Source organism: Carcharodon carcharias, chromosome 22, assembly GCF_017639515.1.
Source record: "Carcharodon carcharias isolate sCarCar2 chromosome 22, sCarCar2.pri, whole genome shotgun sequence".
Lineage (NCBI taxonomy): Eukaryota > Metazoa > Chordata > Chondrichthyes > Lamniformes > Lamnidae > Carcharodon > Carcharodon carcharias.
This window is the reverse complement of record NC_054488.1, coordinates 67,772,262-67,790,010: the sequence shown is the minus strand read 5'-3', so window position 1 is coordinate 67,790,010 and position 17,749 is coordinate 67,772,262. Positions and strand designations below refer to the sequence as shown.

General features: G+C 54.6%; 1 protein-coding gene across 2 annotated transcripts in view; it reads left to right on the top strand.

Annotated features, from left to right (window-relative positions):
* The first annotated feature begins 12,457 nt into the window (after positions 1-12,457).
* The window catches only part of LOC121293818 (phosphoribosyl pyrophosphate synthase-associated protein 1), a 50,605-nt gene continuing 45,313 nt past the window's right edge, over positions 12,458-17,749 (top strand). Inside the window, exon 1 of one of the 2 annotated variants that reach the window (XM_041217165.1) lies at positions 12,458-12,575. The gene's annotated coding sequence lies outside the window, so the exon portion shown is untranslated. The remainder of the gene's footprint in view (positions 12,576-17,749) is intronic. The other variant, XM_041217166.1, reaches the window with a different exon arrangement.

Sequence of the window (17,749 nt, the reverse complement as noted above, 5' to 3'; positions counted from 1 at the left end):
TAACTCTCACAAAGGTAGCGCAGATAGCATGATAAACTGAGCTTAGGAAGCAAAACTGAGTGGTTATCCTTGGGGGGAAAGTGATGTCCCAAGGAAAAGAATGAATGAGTCCATTCTATATGTCAGACAGAAAAGAGCACAGCGAAGCAAAAGCCCACAAAATTGGGGAAAAGCACACCAACTGCCATCTTGAAATGCTCTCAGTGTAGCAGCAAAACCCCACACAAATGGAAAGAATGTCCAGCAGGAGGAGCTGAGTTTCACAACTGTGGAGAGTTAGGACACTTTAAAATTGTCTGCTGATCCAAAAAACAAGCAGCTCATAGGAAGATAGAGAAAACAACAAGACCCAATTGGAGTCAAGAAGTGGAAGAGCCACAGAAAAAACAACTAACCTTCCTAGGAGGAGTTACCAAAACAGAAAATAATTATTGTAGCATTAAATGACAAGTTGATGTTCACCCAACAGAATTCCAGCTAGATACTGCTGCAGATGTTTCAGTATTTTCTGAAGTAAAATGACTTAAAAATATCACATTATAGTCATCAAGCAAGGTCCAGGAGGAACTATAAAGAAATAAGCCAACACTTGGCGAGATTAAGGTACAAGGATAAAGGAATTATTGAACCCCTGTATGTTATGTAGAACCAGGAGTCATCATTATCGAGCAGCAAAGCATGCCTGCAGCTGAGGCTCGTTGACAAGGTTGATGAAATTGCTGATGAACAGTCCAATAATGTTTTCAGAAATGAATTTCCATCTCTATTTTCAGGCTTAGAAAATCTGAAGGCAAAATATCATGTAACCCTAAGGGCAGATGCTAAGCCTATATGTCTCTTCACAGCAAGGAAGGTCCTTTGCCCACTCTTACACAAAGTCAAGAGCGAGATTGAATGCACATTACAACAAAGAGTCATCTCTCCAGTAACCATACTGACGAAGTGGTGTTCTGGAATGGTCACAGTACCAAAGCCTAATTGGATTGGCAACCTTGTAAATAGGGTCTGAGCCATTTGCTCACCAGGCAAGCTTGAAGCTGAAATCGGGCACATCAAAGATATCCTGCAGGATAATGGCTACCCTGATCAAATCAGTTTGTACAGTATGTCGCACAAACTCATCATCAGGCCCAAGGCCGTCACTTTTGGCTCTGACTACCTCAGATTATCCTGGAAGGGCAAGATACCTCAGAAACTTGAGCAGTACCAACACAAGTAGTATTTTCCACTAACAGGATGCTGCCATCAAGCCAAAAAGGTATTCTGCCTATCACATTAATGAGTAATGTGGTATATGAATTTCAGTGCCAGTGTGATGCTAGGTGTGTAGGCTGTACATCCCAAAGACTGGTGATCGTATCAAACAGCATGTCCCAGCCGCTGTTCACAACGGGCAAGGTACAAACCTCACCCAACCAGTCCGTGCTTGCAAAACTCGAACACAGTGTCCGACATTAGATGTGATTCCCCAACTGGACAACATTTGCTAAATAATCCTCAGTGAGCTAAGAATTACGCTGACAACCAGTTTAAGATTGTCAGTCAGGCTTGCTGTGTGGCACATGGTGTGTGTACTGGAAACTACATATATTAATACACTGGGCCCTGTTCTTTACAGACAGAAAGAACATGTACACACATTGCACCTGTTTCAGCTAAACAAAATAAGTGAAAGCCATTCACTGATTCATTCCTCAGGGCAACCTTTGACCAATCAAGGTCAAGCTGCCTGGGTTAAATTTCAAACAATGCTTGGCAGTTAGCTGTCAGTCACCATTACCTACATGCTCCATGGCAATGCCTCTACCATTCAGAATCCACTTGCCAACAAATCAGCAGTCTCTTCTCATACAGTATTCTTGTGATTGTCCTGATGAGTGCAAGATGAAAAGCTTTAACAAAATGTCTTTTTTATAAGACTGTATTAGCCAGCTCCATCAGAACAGTCTGCTATTCTGAGTCTTAAATTTTTCTACAAAGGCCAAGAGATTATGGTTAGTATGTACTAATGTTTCTTTACAGCCATGATGGATATATAGCTCAAAATGCTTAAGAACCAGTAACAATCCCAGGGTTTCCTTTTCTACCACAGAGTGTCGCTTTTGAAGCCAATTTATTTTTTTGGAAAAGTACCCCACTGGCTTCTCTATGCCCGATTCATCTTTCTGCAATAAGACTGCACCCACCCCCAAATCACTAACATTGATTTCCAGCTTGTAGGGTTCAGCAAAATTACAGGTGGCTAGCTAGGATTTCCTTTGGCTGCTTAAAAGCTGTCTGGCACTTTCTTAACCATACAACCTTTGCCTTCTTTTATAATAACTGGAGCAGCTATTGTGCTGAAGTTTGGCACAACCTTACAATAGAAGCTGCACATCTCTAAAAAATCTCATGATTTCCCATTTACTATTAGGGACAGGGAAATCCACCAAAGCCTGTACTTTCACTGTTCTTGGTAACACTTGTCCTTTCCCTACCATATGCCCCAGATAAGTTACCCACACTTTTGCAAACTTACTCTTGGCATGGTTTATTACCAGATCTGCCAACTGTAATTGTTTAAATAGGGCTTCTAATTGTTTTAAATGATCTTTCCAAGAGTTGCTGTAATCAATACATCATCCAAATAAACTACACAGTTAGGAACATTGGTTGCAACTTGATTCATTTGTCTTTGGAAAGTGGTTGGAGTGTTTATTAGCCCGAATGGCCTCACTTGGCATTGGTATATCCATTTGGCGTGACAAAAGCCGATATCTCCTTAGCTCGTATTATTTAAGATACTTGCCAGTATCCTTTCAATATATCTATCTTCATAAGGAACGTGGTACTGCCAACACTGTCAATACAATCTTTTAAACGAGGGATTGGGTAGAAATACATTTTTGTTACAGCATTAACCTTTCTATAATTAATGCAGAATCTGATTAACCTGTCGGGTTTAGGCACTGACACTACTGGAGAACTCCAACTGCTTTGGTGATTTTTTAACATCTATTGAATTTCTGCAGTCACTTGGGGTTCTTTCTCTGGACTTAAATGATTTATAGGAGATTCCCCTACATCCACATCATGTGTGGCTAAAGTTGTAGACCCTAGTTCATCCTTATAGATCTCTTTAAATTCTGTAAGTAACCTCACTAGACCTTCTCATTATCCTGCCTCTAAGTATGAAAATATGTGTCTAACTGTCCTAATATTTCAGTGTTAGTTAACCAGATCGTTCAATTTGTGAACTGTCTAAGTTTCCTCCTGTCTCACTCTCAGTGTCTTTTCTGTCCTCCAGTGTCCTTACTACCTGACATACCTGCTCCTTCTTATCCTCCTCCCTATGACAATATTATTTTAACATATTGATATGACATAGCTGATTCTTTTTCCTGCGATCTGGGGTCAAAATAATCTGTGATCAAACAATTTACTTTACTAATCCTCGTAATGACCTTGTATATACCACTGAGCCGTGCTTTCAGAGGTTTCTCCTGGAAAGGCAATTACACCAACGCTTCATCCCCCTGCTTGTAATGTTCGGGTCACAGCTTGCTTTTCTGCCCATTCTTTCATCTTTGTTTGAGAAATTTGAAGATGTTCTTGAGCCACTTTGCAGGCTCCCGGGAGCCGTTGCTGGAACACGGAGACATAGGGCAGGATTTAACATCCTGCAGGCGAGTGTGTGCCCAGCCTGATCAGACATAAAATAGTGGGTGATGATGTCGAGCAAGCATCCTGACATCATCGCGCCACTTGTGTGATATTTTGGTTGGTGGGTGTGTGACTGAGTCAGTAGCGTTACCCGCTGACAATTAAGAGACTTATTAAGGCCATTAATCAATTAATTAAAAGCTCTTTTTCACTGCCCGGCCAATCTTCCAGTTGGTGGCTGGGTGAACCGGCCAGGCAACTTTCAGATTTTTTTAGGAAACTTCATCTACGGGCAGGATGAGGTTTCCAACGTTAATTTTAAAAATATCTTATGACATAATTTTATTATGTTTATGTTTGTGTAGCTGAGTCCTACATGGGGACATTTTTTGCACATTTTCAGGTTCAGGGAGCTCAGAGTGAGTGCTCCCCCTGTGCAGACTTTCACACTCCTGCTCCTCCTACCCCCACCCCAGCAGCACTAAGATCCTCAACGTCTTTCACACTGACTGGCCGTTAATCGGCAGCTGTTTCCCAGTTTCCCAGCTGTTCCCAGGCCCACCCACCGCACCCGCCCAGCAACCCGACAATCCTGTCCATAACCTAACAGAGAGGATTCATCCCACTCTCCTAAAATCTTTCCTTTCATTAATTTCAGAGGACCTCTTATCTCATGTCCAGAAATTAATTCAAAAGGACTAAAACCAGTAAATTCATTTGGTGAATCTCAGGCAGCAAATAAAAAAAAGTCCCAATCATGGGGATATTCATGAGAATATTTAATGATTGTTTTTAGAGTTTGATTTCCCTCTCTAAAGCTTCCTGTGTCTGGGCTGTGGAACTCAACTGTTTTATACCCAAACTATTCATTGGGTGGAATTTTCCCAGATTCGCACTCAGTGCTCTAGCGGGTGAGTAAAATGACACTGGTGGGTTTTCGTGCTGTATCGTCCCAAATTTATACATTTCTGGGAAACACGCCATTTCCATGGCGAGCTGGCTCTCATTTACCCGTCACACCATCACCCCGCTGCCAAATCATGCCGGCCGCTATCTTTAAAGTCCAGCCACAAGCTCAGCGCTCATTGCTTCCAGCTCCCCACTGCTGCACGGGAGACATGGCCAGCAAAGGAGAAAGAACCACAGCCCCCCCTCAGCAGCTCCAGCTCCACAGGCCGAGGAGGGTGCCACTGTCACACAGCAGCACCCCGAAAACAGGCTGAGGCTCGCCAGAAAACGCCGGCCAAAATCATCACAGACAGGGTCACAGTCAGCAGGCTGCCCCCACCTCCACTGTGGATGTCCGGGGAGCACCAAGACGTAGTGGCAGGGTTAGGAAAGTTAAGGAGAATTAGTTGCACAGCCTGGGCACGGGTGTGAATCACTTGTACATAATGTTCACTATTGTCAATAAACTCCCAAGAATGTCTCCCTGCCAATGGCTCCTTGTTGTGATGAGCAGTGTTCTTGTCACTCAGATGTGAAACCTTTCTGCACAAGATAAAGGCAGGTGTCTCAGTCCAGGGCCTCTTCCCTGTGCAGCTTTCAGACCACCAGCTCCGTGCTCCTCCTGCAGCATGGAAGAGAGACATGGTTAGCATGGGTGAACTTAGCACCTTTCCTGGCCCTGTGTGACTGCCCCCTAACACTTCCCGGAGAGAGCTGGTCACCCCTCGGATGAGTAGACTGCACGGCTGCCCTGTCAGCCTGTGACATGGGGGAGACTGCTCCTAACTGGGATGGTGAGATTGCAAGGGACAGTGAGTGCCTCCAGCAGCAACTGCTACATGGCCAGCGTTGGTGAGGCGGTTGTACAACGTGTGCAGCCCAACTGCTCTGTGGTCCAGTAAAGTAGTCATGGCCTTGTAGTCTGTGCTTGGGGGGGGGTGAGGTCTGCAGCGCCTGAACTGTCTCAGGTGCAGAGGAATGGTCAGTTTATACAGGTGTCCCTACTGCGTGGCCACTTCCCTCGCCTACCCCGCCCACCACCTTGATTTCTTGTGCGCAGGATCTAACACTAGAGCAGCCATTGCCCCCAGACACACCCCACCCCCACAACCCACCCCCCACCCCCCCCACCCACTCACCCCCAACAACAGTCGCCTTCGTAGCAGGGTGCTACTTCAACCCAGTGCCCCCGAAGCCTGCAAAGCAACAGGCGACCCTGGCAAGCTCTGCAGAACGATGCTGTTCACTCACTTCCAGTTCCCCCAAAGTGAAGGCCATCAAGTACACATCATCTGTTGTGAAACTCATTGACGTGCTTTCCCTCCGAAACGGACGGACAATCTGGTAGGGGTCCAAGAGCCTGGTGGGATGGTCTTTTAACGATTATGCTGATGTATTAAAATGAGCTCCCGCCGACCATTCACCGGAATGCGGCCTGACATCAATAGTCGAAGCCGACGATTGCGAGCTGCCTTCCTGACATCCTGAAATCGATTGTGCCATATTGTCTGTGCATGCCACCTGTCATACCCACAAGCACCGAGAATTTCGCCCATTGTGTTTTGAAAAAAATTAGACATAAAAGTTGGAACTTTGGTCCGAGTGGATCTCCAGTAGTAATCCATATCGAGTAAAAAATTGGATTAACTTCTCTCCCACTACTTTAGCTGTAATTAGTCTTAAAGGGATGACTTCTGGAAATCAAGTTTTTGTATCCATAATAGTGAGGAATATATTTGTGTCCAGCTTTCGTTTTTGGTAACAGTCCTACAATGTCCAATAACACCCTCCTAAACAGCTCCACATAAACTGGTATGGGAATTAAAGGTGCCGGCTTGATTGTAGATTCTGGCACATGTGGCACATTTTACAAAACTGCAGCACGTCCTCATGAAGATCTGGCCAGTAGAAGTTGAGTTTTCCATACCCCTCCCTGACCTGCCGAAGGAATTTCACCTACTATCCGTAATATCTTTTTACAATATTTGGGTGGTACCATTACCTGATGAACAACCATCCACTCTTCATTTGCTGGTCTGTCAGGAGCACCTCCACTTCCTCATGAGTGTCCCACTCTTAACATAATGACATTCTGGAACTGCCTTAGCCCCAGCTTTAGATTGGGCTGATTGGGCTATCTTACTTAACTGTGGATCAGCTTGTTGAGCCTCAACTAGAGAAGATTTATTAAACATCTCTTTCGGATTATCTAAGAAAGTTTCAGCCAGCCAAACATCTGTCTGTGGTATCACTTTGACCTTTGATGATGGACTTTGCTTAGCCATTGTTCAGGTCATCACACATGAAGGAAAAATTCCTGGATCCTTTTCCTGCAACTGCTCCGTCTCTTTAACCTCACTTGGGCTTTCTGTAATTAAGGGAGAAGCTACCACCTTTGCTCTGACTAAATCATTTCCCAGGATAAGTCAACTCCATCTACAGGTAGCTTCAGAACAACATCCACCATCACTGTCCCAGACATTAGGTCACACTCCAAGTGCACCCGGTACAAAGGTACAGATATATACTCCCCGCCAATACCATTTATTAAAAACAAAAACCGGAAATGCTGGAAAAACTCAGCAGGTCAGACAGCATCTGTGGAGAGAGAAAAACAAAGTTAATGTTTCGAGTCCGTACGACCCTTCAGTTTTTGTTTTAGATTTCCAGCACCTGCAGTATTTTGCTTTTACCATTTATTAAAACTTTGGCTTTCAGTGCCCTTTCTGGTGGAAAAATTATGCCTTTCCTTAGAAAAATGTTTGAGTGGCTCCCATATGATTACAGGTTTGGCTGTTGCATTTGAGGGATAAGGGATTACTTTTCCTCTCAATAAGAATTCTTTATAACTCTCATGTATCTTATTCACCGCCCCCCACCCCCGCAAAGTCACATCAGTGTCCACGCTCACTTTCACAGCTGTAGTTAATGCTACAACTTGATCTGTTGTATTTTCAGTCAGGGTTCCTTTTCCTGAATTGTCCTTCTGTACCCAATAAGTCCCATGGATTTCCCATGCAACTTCCAGCAATCGGCATGAACATGTCCCATCTTGTTACAATCGAAATACTTAGCCCTTTGAATATCACTTCCACCCTCAGCACCTTCCTTTCTAGTCTGAGGAGGAGTTTCTGGGGAATCCCCAGCTGTCTCTTCTCTTCCCCGGCTACTTGTCTTCCTTTCACCTTCCCACCTTTTATCCTTCTTGGGTTTGTGGGGGTGACGAAGAAAGGGTTTGGATTTATGGACCAGCTCATAATCATCAGCTATCTCCACTGCCTGTCCAGCTGTTGCAAGCCTCTGTCTTCAACATCTGTTCTAACCACAGGAGAGTTAATTTTTTCATACTTTCAGGAGAATTATTTCCCTAAGGGCTTCAAGCATTTTATCTGCCTTTAATACCCATATTCAATGGTCAAAATTACTTTGCTTTACCCTCTCAAATTCAACATAGGTCTGCCCAGGCTATTTCCTTATGTTCGAAATCTCTGTCTGTACGCCTCAGGGACCAAATCATATGCACTAAGAATAGCCTTCTTTTACTGTATCATAATCCACCGATACCTCTTCTGAAAGTGAAGAGTAAACCTGATGAGCTCCATCCACCAACTACTCCATAACAGCAATGTCCAGTTTCCTTTTGGCCACTTCATTTGCTTAGCTCCCTTCTCAAACAAAATAAGGAATGCCTTGACATCCCTTTCCTCAAACATTGGAAGAGCTTGTACAAGTTAAACATCTCCCCACTGGGCTTTGGGTTGGGTAGTTTTTATGTCATCTGAACTTTCCCCAGCATCTGAGACTTTTTAAAATTTCAGCCTTTTAAACTGCTATTCCCTTTCTCGTTCATTATTTCTTGCCTGAAATTCCAGTTCTAGCTGTTTAAAAGCTCTTTCTCTTTGTGTCCTCTCCTTCAAGCCTTTTCAATTCCAATTCTACTTCCTGGTCAAGTTTAAGTTTTTCGTTTTTGTGTTCATGCTACTCCATTTGCAGTTGAATCCTAGCTAACTCGATTGACTTAGCCTCTGGAGAACCTGGTCCCTCATGTATCCCAATTCCAAATGCTGCACTATTACCTCAACTCTGTCTGCTTTTCTCACCTCTACGGTTAGTTCTAACTGCAACTTATCCACCAATTCTGTTAGTTTAGCCTTAGTTATTTTCTGTAAACCAGTCAGGAATAAATCTTCCATCTTTAGAAAAGTATTAGCAACTTCCATAGCCATTTTGGTTTATTAATGTACAATGAACCTGGTATCTATCCTTTTACCAATTATTATTCCATGTCCAATCACCCATTGTCCATGTTTCGAAATATCCTGGATGAGCTCCCAATTTAGGTTATGAACAGGATGTGCAGGGAGTGGTGGTGTGTGTCAGCGTCACGTCCGACTTCTGAGCGGTTTGAATCACTCCCACTCCCTGGGTTCTCGGCCTTGGACTTATTTGGGGGTTGTGACAAAGTGCAGCAGACAACTGGTTTTGGTGCAAGAAAAAAAAACGGAGTTTATTGGAGTCACAAATGAATTTATAACATTAGGATTACATTGAGATTATACAGACCTACAAAGTACACTTAGTTAAGATTGGGGAACACACGGCATAACGAGGGAAAATCACGCTACTAATCCCCTTATCCTTGTCCCACCCCCAAAACCTAACTAAATTGAACAAGGTGAGGTCAGGGATCATGCTCACCAACCAGGGTTCCTTGACAGTTGGAAATCCAGCCAGGTAAGCTGGTTGCGGTTTTGGGGGACGCTCTTTGTGTCCTCTGGGACCTGCCTTCCCCACGTGGTCCTGGTCTGTGGAATCTGCAAAGGTTCTTCAGTTGGGTGGAGGGTGTGGTTGTGAGTCGTCGACCTTTGTGGAGGGCGTGGTTGTGGGTGGTTGATCTTTGTGGAGGGCGTGGTTGTGGCCTTGTTGTCTTCGGCTGAGCCAGCCACCCCGTGCCTCTTGCCATAATGTTGCCTGCGGGCCTGCAAACCTCCAGATCTCCTTCCTCTGCTTGGCTCAGCTCCCTGCTTAAACTCTGCTCACCCTCCTGTGCCCACTTTCAAAGCTGCTCCAACTGCTCACTGCCTTGTATCAGCTTTCAAAACAGCTCACCCTTCTGTGTCACTGCCCAAAACTGCTCATTTCAGATCTCCCGGCCCAGTTGTACTGTTTTTTTTTCCCGAATTTCTTATCTCAATCCAAATCAAAGTTAGTTCTTTGTTTAATTTTGGTGGGCTTCCCCAGGTGTTTATTGTCTCATTGTTTTTAATGGGCTCACATGATGTTTATCATTGTCTTCCTGCCCTTGTAACTAGTCTTGAACTGAAAGCCATTGTATGTGTGGAGTATTGATGGGTTTGCATAATTGTATTGATTGATGAGGTGAAATATAAACTGGTTGAGTGGTGTTGAAGTCACTGAGGATCAGTTTATTGCTTGATGGGATTAGGGCCAGGGATTGTTCCCGACGAGAGTAAAATTCCTCTTTGGACTCATCTGCAGCATCCAGCGCTGGGACATACACACTGAGGATTATAGTGCATTGGTTCTGGGCTAGGGTGAGCTGAAGGGTCATGAAGTGCTCATTTATCCCGCAAGCGGTACATTTTATGATGGCCAACTAGTTTGTTCTTTAATTTTGAATCCAACCCCATGGAGGCAGTGACCTTCCACTGCTAAAAAATAAAAAAAAATAAACTGGTTAAGCCTGTTCGGACAGAATTCCACATTGGCCCCAAGCCCCGAACCCTCCCTCGGGTGCTGGTGCCCCGCAATATGAGCCGCCTCGGGGAAATGCCCTCCGTGCCTTTTGGCACGGCAAAGAGGGGCTTTTTGTACGGACTGCTGCTGCACACCTTCCATTTTCTCGCCCTTGTCCGTCGACCGGACACGCCCTGGCATGCCTTGTTGCCGTCCGGCGGCGGGGACCCCCGATGGGAGGCCCTCTACGGAGGTGTCCTCCCCCTTTCTATCGGGGACCTGGGTTGGAGGGTGTTGCATGCAGCAGTCCCCTATAATAGGAGAATGCATAGGTTCACGGACTCCCAGGACACATGGTCTTGTGGAGTCCGTGGACCATGTATACATAGGGTGTTGTAGGCTGCACTCCCTTTTTAGTTATTTGAAAAACCTATTATTGATGTTTTGTTTGCACTTCAGCCCCACGCTCCTGATCTATGGGCACCCGGTGCAGAAGGGGGTTGGGTCGGAGGAGGACCTCCTCGTGAACCTGCTCCTGGGCCTGGCCAAGTTGGCCATTAACAGGTCCAGGCAGCGGGCGATCGACGGGGGAGTCCCGCCCAATTGCTTATCCCTCTTCCGCGGCTACGTTCGCGGCCAGATGTCCCTGGAGAGGAAGCATGCGGTGTCTGCTGGCACTCTCGAGGCCTTCCGTGCCCGGTGGGCACTGCGGGGACTGGGATGTTTTGTTGACCCCTTTAATCACATTTTGGTTTGAAGTTGTAAGTTTCCTTTAAATTTTGTCTTTAGTTTTACAGCTGACCTGAATTAGGGGCTGTGCTTGATTTGACCTCATTTTGTTGATTTGGTTTAATTAGTTTCACCTGAAAGATTATAAACTGGTTGGGGGGGTGGGACAGGTAGAGCTGGATAGAGGGCCAGTGATAGGTGGAGGCAAGGAAGAGATTGCCAAAGATATCATAGACAAAAGGGTGTTGACGGTGGCAATATTAGCTAAAGGATGTGCTAATGGTGACATTAAGGGTAGAAAGCAGAACGAGCAAGATACAGATACCCCCACCCCCACTAGGGCTAAGAGATCGAAATGTGATTCAGTGAAATAGGCTAAAAGGTGGAGATAAAACAATATATGGAAATAAATTTAAAATAATAATAGAAATAGGTGGGAAAAGAAAAATATATTAAAAAAATGGATAAATTATTAGAAAAAAGGGGGATTGGAAAGGGGGTTGGGACGGAGGAGAGTGTTCAAGATCTAAAATTGTTGAACTCAATATTCAGTCCGGAAGGCTGTGAAGTGCCTAGTCGGAAGATGAGGTGTTGTTCCTCCAGTTTGCGTTGGGCTTCACTGGAACATTGCAGCAAGCCAAGGACAGACATGTGGGCAAGAGAGCAGGGTGGAGTGTTAAAATGGCAAGCGACAGGGAGGTTTGGGTAATGCTTGTGGACAGTAATAGAAAGACTGGGCTGGAGAGCTGAAGGTGCAGCTACATTGGAGAAGATGCAGCAGAATTTGAAGGGCAACGAGAGGGGCAGCCTGGAGGGGAGAGAGAGAGGGACAGGTCCCTGCTGGGGGGTGGGGTCACCCTGGTCTGGGGTGGGGCAGGGGAATGGGGAGGATGGGAAAGGGGGGAAAACAGGGGCAGCAGTGGGGGAGGGGAGGGGAGGAGGGGAGGGGGGGAAGAGGGGAGGTAGGGGAGGGGGGGAAGAGGGGAGGTGGGGGAGGGGAGGTGGGGTGGAAGGGGAGGGGGGGGGGAGGGGAGGGGGGGAAGAGGGGAGGTGGGGTGGGGGGGGGAAGAGGGGAGGTGGGGTGGGGGGGAAGAGGGGAGGTGGGGTGGGGGGGAAGAGGGGAGGTGGGGTGAGGTGGGGTGGGGGGGAAAGAGGGGTGAGGTGGGGTGGGGGGGGAAAGAGGGGGGGTGAGGGTGAGGGGGGGGGAGGGTGAGGGTGAGGGGGGGGGGAGGGTGAGGGTGAGGGGGGGGGGTGAGGGGGAGGGTGAGGGTGAGGGTGAGGGGGGGGGTCAGGGGGGGTGAGGGGGGGTGGGGCGAAGTCTCTCGCTCCAGTTCTAGTTCCAGCCGCAGGAAATCCGCCCTCTCGGAATCGGATTGGCTGGAAACCGTCGTTTTGAAGCAGACCGTCAGGCACTCGGAGACGCTGATTGGCTGCCGTAAGGCGGCTGCTGCCGTTGATTGGCTGGTGGGGCTGTCACTCTGCCATCGGGTCGAAGGTGCAGTTCGGCGGAGAAGAAACTTCCGGTGAAGAGACAGTGAACAGGGAGAATCCGGAATCCGGTAACCGGCCCCGCGGGGACTCCCCCTCCCCCCCCCTCCTCCCACACCCTCCTCACCCCCCTCACCCCCCTCACCCCCCTCACACCCCTCACCCCCCTCACCCCCCTCCTCACCCCCCTCCTCACCCCCCCTCCTCACCCCCTCCGCACCCTCCCCTCACCCCCCTCCTCCCCCCTCACCCCCCTCACACCCCTCACACCCCTCACCCCCTCACCCCCCTCACACCCCTCACCCCCCTCACCCCCCTCACCCTCCTCACCCTCCTCACCCCCCTCACCCTCCCCTCACCCCCTCCTCACCCTCCCCCTCACCCCCTCCTCCCCCCTCACCCCCCTCACACCCCTCACCCCCCTCACCCCCCTCACCCCCTCACCCTCCCACCCCCTCCTCCCCCCTCACCCTCCTCACCCCCCTCACCCCCCTCACCCCCTCCTCCCCCCTCACCCTCCTCACCCTCCTCAATCCCTCCTCCCCCCCTCCTCCCCCCCTCCTCCCCCCCCTCACCCCCCTCACACCCCTCACCCTCCTCACCCTCCCCTCACCCCCTCCTTCCCCCCTCACCCTCCTCACCCTCCCCTCACCCCCTCCTCACCCTCCTCACACCCCTCACCCTCCCCTCACCCCCCCCTCACCCCCCCCCTCACCCTCCTCCCCCCTCACCCCCCTCACCCCCCTCACACCCCTCACACCCCTCACCCTCCTCACCCTCCCCTCACCCCCTCCTCCCCCCTCACCCTCCTCACCCTCCTCACCCTCCTCACCCCCTCCTCACCCTCCCCTCACCCTCCCCTCACCCCCTCCTCCCTCCTCACACCCCCTCACCCTCCTCACCCTCCCCTCACCCCCTCCTCACCCCCCTCACCCCCCTCACCCCCCTCACACCCCTCACCCTCCCCTCACCCCCCCCTCACCCTCCTCCCCCCCTCACCCCCCTCACACCCCTCACCCTCCTCACCCTCCCCTCACCCCCTCCTCCCCCCTCACCCTCCTCACCCTCCTCCCCCCTCACCCCCCTCACCCTCCTCACCCTCCCCTCACCCCCTCCTCACCCCCTCCTCCCCTCTCACCCCCTCCTCACCCTCCTCACCCTCCTCACCCCCTCCTCACCCCCTCCTCCCCTCTCACCCCCTCCTCACCCTCCTCACCCTCCTCACCCTCCTCAACCTCCTCCTCACCCCCCTCACCCCCCTCACCCTCCTCACCCTCCTCACCCCCTCCTCACCCCCTCCTCACCCCCTCCTCACCCTCCTCACCCTCCTCACCCTCCTCACCCCCTCCTCACCCTCCCCTCACCCTCCCCTCACCCTCCTCACCCTCCTCACCCTCCTCACCCTCCTCACCCCCCTCACCCTCCTCACCCTCCTCACCCCCCTCACCCCCCTCCTCCCTCCTCACCCTCCCCTCACCCTCCCCTCACCCTCCTCACCCCCCTCACCCTCCCCTCCCCCCCTCCTCCCTCCTCACCCTCCCCTCACACCCCTCCTCACCCTCCTCACCCTCCTCCCCCCCTCCTCCCCCCCCTCCTCCCCCCCTCCTCCCCCCCTCCTCCCCCCCTCCTCACCCCCTCCTCACCCTCCCCTCACCCCCTCCTCACCCCCTCCTCCCCCCTCACCCCCTCCTCACCCTCCTCACCCTCCTCACCCTCCTCACCCTCCTCACCCCCCTCACCCCCTCCTCACCCTCCTCACCCTCCTCACCCTCCTCACCCTCCTCACCCTCCCCTCACCCCCTCCTCACCCCCTCCTCCCCCCTCACCCCCCTCCCCTCCTCACCCCCCTCACCCCCCTCACCCCCCTCACCCTCCTCACCCTCCTCACCCCCCTCACCCTCCTCACCCTCCTCACCCCCCTCACCCCCCTCACCCCCCCCTCACCCTCCTCACCCTCCTCACCCTCCTCACCCTCCTCACCCTCCTCACCCTCCTCACCCTCCCCTCACCCCCTCCTCACCCCCTCCTCCCCCCTCACCCCCTCCTCACCCTCCCCTCACCCCCTCCTCACCCCCTCCTCCCTCCTCACCCCCCTCCCCTCCCCTCACCCTCCCCTCACCCCCTCCTCCCTCCTCACCCTCCCCTCACCCCCTCCTCACCCCCTCCTCCCCCCTCACCCCCCTCACCCCCCCCTCACCCCCCTCCTCACCCCTCACCCCCTCAACCCTCCTCACCCCTCACCCCCCTCACCCTCCTCCCCCCTCACCCTCCTCACCCTCCCCTCACCCCCTCCTCCCCCCTCACACCCCCTCCTCACCCCCCTCCCCTCCTCACCCCCTCCTCACCCCCTCCTCCCCCCTCACCCCCTCCTCAACCCTCCCCTCACCCCCTCCTCACCCTCCCCTCACCCCCTCCTCACCCCCTCCTCCCCCCTCACCCCCCTCCCCTCCTCACCCTCCTCACCCTCCCCTCACCCCGTCCTCCCTCCCCTCACCCCCTCCTCCCTCCTCACCCTCCCCTCACCCTCCCCTCACCCTCCTCACCCTCCTCACCCTCCCCTCACCCTCCCCTCACCCTCCCCTCACCCTCCCCTCACACCCCTCCTCACCCCCTCCTCACTCCCCTCCTCACCCCCTCCTCACCCCCTCCTCACCCCCTCCTCACCCCCTCCTCACCCCCTCCTCACCCCCTCCTCACCCCCTCCTCACCCTCCTCACCCTCCTCACCCTCCTCACCCCCTCCTCACCCCCTCCTCACCCCCCTCACCCTCCTCACCCTCCCCTCACCCCCCTCACCCTCCTCACCCTCCTCACCTCCTCACCCTCCCCTCACCCCCTCCTCACCCCCTCCTCACCCCCCTCACCCTCCTCACCCTCCCCTCACCCCCTCCTCCCCCCTCCTCACCCTCCCCTCACCCTCCCCTCACCCCCTCCTCACCCCCCCCTCACCCTCCTCACCCTCCTCACCCTCCTCACCCTCCTCACCCCCTCCTCACCCCCCTCACCCCCCTCACCCCCTCACCCTCCTCCCCCCCTCCTCCCCCCCTCCTCCCCCCTCCTCCCCCCTCCTCCCCCCCCCTCCTCCCCCCCCCCTCCCCCCTCCTCCCCCCCTCCTCCCCCCCTCCTCCCCCCCTCCTCCCCCCCTCCTCCCCCCCCCTCCCCCCCCTCCCCCCCTCCCCCCTCCTCCCCCCCTCCTCCCCCCCCTCCTCCCCCCCCTCCTCCCCCCCTCCTCCCCCCCTCCTCCCCCCTCCTCCCCCCTCCTCCCCCCCTCCTCCCCCCCTCCTCCCCCCCTCCTCCCCCCCTCCTCCCCCCCTCCTCCCCCCCTCCTCCCCCCCTCCTCCCCCCCCTCCTCCCCCCCCTCCTCCCCCCCTCCTCCCCCCTCCTCCCCCCCTCCTCCCCCCCTCCTCCCCCCCTCCTCCCCCCCTCCTCCCCCCCTCCTCCCCCCCTCACCCTCCTCCTCACCCTCCTCCTCACCCTCCTCACCCCCCTCCTCACCCCCTCCTCCCCCCTCACCCTCCTCACCCTCCCCTCACCCCCCCCCTCATCCTCCCCCCCTCCTCCCCCCCTCCTCCCCCCTCACCCTCCTCCTCACCCTCCTCCTCACCCTCCTCCTCACCCTCCTCCTCACCCTCCTCCTCACCCTCCTCACCCCCTCCTCACCCCCTCCTCATCCCCTCCTCACCCCCTCCTCACCCCCTCCTCACCCCCTCCTCCCCCCTCACCCTCCCCTCACCCCCCCCTCACCCTCCCCCCCTCCTCACCCCCTCCTCCCCCCTCACCCTCCTCACCCTCCTCACCCTCCTCCCCCCCTCCTCCCCCCCTCCTCCCCCCCTCCTCCCCCCCTCCTCCCCCACTCCTCCCCCCCTCCTCCCCCCCTCCTCCCCCCCTCCTCCCCCCCTCCTCCCCCCCTCCTCCCCCCCTCCTCACCCCCTCCTCACCCCCCTCCTCCCCCCCTCCTCCCCCCCTCCTCCCCCCCTCCTCCCCCCTCCTCCCCCCCTCCTCCCCCCTCCTCCCCCCCTCACCCTCCTCACCCTCCCCTCACCCCCTCCTCCCCCTCCTCCCCCCCACTCTCCTCACCCCCCCCTCACCCCCCCCTCACCCTCCTCACCCCCTCCTCACCCTCCTCACCCTCCTCACCCCCTCCTCACCCCCTCCTCACCCCCTCCTCACTCCCTCCTCACCCCCTCCTCACCCCCCTCCTCACCCCCTCCTCACCCCCTCCTCACCCCCTCCTCACTCCCTCCTCACCCTCCTCCCCCTCCTCCCCCTCCTCCCCCTCCTCCTCCCCCCCTCCTCCCCCCCTCCTCCCCCCCTCCTCCCCCCCTCCTCCCCCCCTCCTCCCCCCCTCCTCACCCCCTCCTCACCCCCTCCTCCCCCCCTCACCCTCCTCACCCTCCCCTCACCCCCTCCTCACCCCCTCCTCCCCCCCCACCCTCCTCACCCCCCCCTCACCCCCCCTCACCCCCCCTCACCCCCCCCTCACCCCCTCCTCACCCTCCTCACCCTCCTCACCCTCCTCACCCCCTCCTCACCCCCCTCCTCCCCCCCTCCTCCCCCCCTCCTCCCCCCCTCCTCCCCCCGTCCTCCCCCCTCCTCCCCCTCCTCCCCCCCCTCCTCACCCTCCTCCTCCCCCCTCCTCCCCCCTCCTCCCCCCTCCTCCCCCCCTCCTCCCCCCTCCTCCCCCCTCCTCCCCCCTCCTCCCCCCTCCTCCCCCCTCCTCCCCCCTCCTCCCCCCTCCTCCCCCCTCCTCCCCCCTCCTCCCCCCTCCTCCCCCTCCTCCCCCCTCCTCACCCCTCCTCACCCCTCCTCACCCCTCCTCACCCCTCCTCACCCCTCCTCACCCCTCCTCACCCCTCCTCACCCCTCCCCCCTCCTCACCCCACTCACCCCCTCCTCACCCCCCCCAACCCCCTCCCCTCCCCCCCCCCTCCTCACCCCCCGGGAACTGGCCCCGCGGGGACTCAACACCCCAACCCCCCCTCTCACCCCCCTCCCTAACCCCCCCTCCTCCCGTCCCCAACCCACCCCCCCCCCCCCCCCCCCCCCTCCTCCCCACCCCAACCCCACGTCCCAACCCCTCCCCGGGAACTGGCCCCGTGGGGCCTCAACACCGCAACCCCCCCTCTCACCCCTCCCTCCTCCTTGCTCCCAACCGCACCCCCACCCCCCCTCCCCCCAGGAACTGGCCCCGTGGGGACTCAACCACACCAACATTGCCTCGCCCCCTCTCCCTCCCCCGAGCAACC